Genomic DNA, 2,782 nt, shown 5'->3' with positions numbered 1-2,782 from the left:
CTAGACTATGCCAGAAAGCCTGAGCCACTTAGGGGGAAAGATTTATTATCCAAGTTCTAGACAACCATTTATATGAATGTAGTAGGTCTAGAGCATATGTTTTGCTTGCCCCTAGTAGAGAAAGAAATCAACTCAGAGGTTTGGGTAGTTTGGGGACAAATACGGAAATCCAAGAGTGCCCTGCCTACCCTGATTAAATTAAGAGATCCATTTTGTTCCTCAACCAGAGGCATCATCTCCCAAGCCAGACACAAGACAGGGAGTGTCCAAAATAATTTAGAACCTAAAAGTTCAAAGTCTTGTGGAGTCCTGCAATAGCCCTTACAGTTCCCCAAGCCTAGGAGTTCAGAAATCCAATGGGAGCTGGAGACTGGTCCAAGATCTAAGACTGATAAATGAGTTGTGATGACTATACACTCAGTCATCCCCAACCCCTACACTCTGTCCCCCAGGCATTGAATGGCTCACAGTATTAGACCTAAAGAATGTTTTCTCGAGAGAGCCTGGAAACAAGATGGGTCACCGGCAGCTCTTCTGGCCAAGGTTCCTGCTCTTGCTGCGTGTGCTCAAACTGGCACAGTCTGATCCGGAAATATAGCCTCAATATGTGTCTTCAGTGTTTCTATCAGTACAAGAAGGATATCGGCTTCATCAAACTGGACTAAGTGATCTTTGAATGGATTATCCAAGATAGCTACCTCACAGAAGAAACAATGCCAACTATTTGTACATAAAATAAAAAAAATTGAAGTCATTAAAAAACAGTATTCTTTGGTATTCTCTTGCATCCAGACCCTTCATTTCTGTGTGCATTTGAAGACTCCCCTGACCAGTCAAGCTCAACTCACTTGGACTGTCCACCACCAAGCGTTCCAAAATAGTCCTCACTTGTTTGTTCAAGACTTGGGTCATTTTTCTCATACACAGGTCCCTGTTTTACAATCTGTGCACTCTCTGAGAGGGTGTTCATTGAGGCTACCATGGCTCTGTTCAATCTATTTGACAAAAGTGGTTATCTATTTTACAGGACAAGGCTAAGTTGTGCTAACAGCAAGGCCAATACTTGGGATTAGTACTATCAGGCTTTAGAGCCCTAGAGAAAGAGAATCAAACCCTTAGTTGTCTGTCCTCTACATTAAAGGATACTGCAGCTGTATGTTAAAGCAGCTGCAGGGGTTTTGCAAATTATGGATCGCTGGGTGAGTACAGCAAAATTGTTCATCCTCTGTACACTCACCTTAAGGAAGCCTGTGGGGTCAAGGGCTCCCCACAGTTGAATGGGTCCTCAGGAGCAACCTTGCAATTGTGGAAATAATGACAGACAGACAAAGCGGAACACAGGGGCTACTTGGCCCTATGTCAGGACCAGGAGACTGAATGTATTTTCCAGTGGGTATATATAATGCGACCTACAGATCTTTCCAAAGGCATACATGTCATACAGCAAACATATTGCATAGTCAATGGGTAATATCATAAGTGGATAGCAGAATAAATCAGCAATGAGTTGAGGCATCATCTTGACCTAGTGCTAGTTGACCTCTAATGCCCTTGAACCCTCCCCAGGGGTTTTCTACATTTGATGGTTGGTACGCCTACAGAATCTTATTACTCTTATTTACAAAACACCTACGTATATCCTGGTTAGAGAAGGAGGCATGTGTGCCATCGCCAACACCTCCTGTTGTTTCTGGTGGACCCTTCTCACCAAGTAGATACCAGTCATCCAAAGTCCTATGTAAGAAATCAAGAAGAATCTTGATGGCAATGGCTAATGTCTTGGTTCCCAAGGATCAGATCTTAGCTTGGACCTTTGGTGTATTAACTCTTTTCCTATTTGGGCCATGCCTTTAAATTTGTTAACAAAGTTTGTATCTTCTAGACTCCAACAGCTTCAGACACACATTCTGGTGGTCAAGGGAGCTGAAAGAATCTCAACAAACTCAGAGACCCAGTCCTTGCTTGAGACAGTTGAACCAGAACCTTATGCCTCAATCTATTTTTTCCAAGTTCCATTAGATTAGGGGTTCTCAGCCTTCCTAATGCTGCGACCCTTTAATACAGTTCCTCATGTTGTGGTGACCCCCAACCAAAAAATTATTTTCATTACTACTTCATAACTGTAATTTTGCTTCTGTTATGAATCATAATGTAAATATCTGATATGCAGGATATATTTTCATTGTTATAAATTGAACATAATTCAAATATAGTGATTAATCACAAAACAATATGTAATTGTATATTGTGAAATATTTATTTCTAATGACAAATAAATGAAATTTTGTCTTGAAGCACGGTGTAGCATGGGTAACAGTCTTCATACCAGGGACTTGTATGTGGGCATATCTGCATGTGGGCAGACCCACTTGGAAGTCAGATAGAGGAGCGGTGTCTGGGTTCCTAAGACCATCAGAAATATGTGTTTTCTGATGGTCCTTATTCCAGCTTGAAGTTGGTCTCATAATTCAAGGCTTGTGCACCTCATTATCAAGTGGGGCAATGTGAGTCAGTAGGTTATCTGGACTTGACCTCTGAAATGGACAATGTAAGGCAGTTTGGGAGGGATCATCTAGACCACTAGTCCTTGATATGACTGATGAAATTGATCAGGTTAGGCAACTTGGAATAGGTCATTCAAACCTCCTAGATCTCTAAAAGATCATGACATTCATATAATATTGAGTAAGTTTATGTAATTCAACCAACTTTCATTAGGACTTGTTGCAATAAAGCCACAAAACTTTCTCAAAAAGCAGGGCATCCAGTTAGAGGATGAAGA

Source organism: Echinops telfairi, unplaced genomic scaffold (genome assembly GCF_000313985.2).
Source record: "Echinops telfairi isolate 266 unplaced genomic scaffold, ASM31398v2 ScPeMD7_7467;HRSCAF=8505_0, whole genome shotgun sequence".
In the NCBI taxonomy this organism is placed as follows: Eukaryota; Metazoa; Chordata; class Mammalia; order Afrosoricida; family Tenrecidae; genus Echinops; species Echinops telfairi.
The sequence above is the reverse complement of the archived record's forward strand: the minus strand, read 5'-3'. Positions refer to the sequence as shown.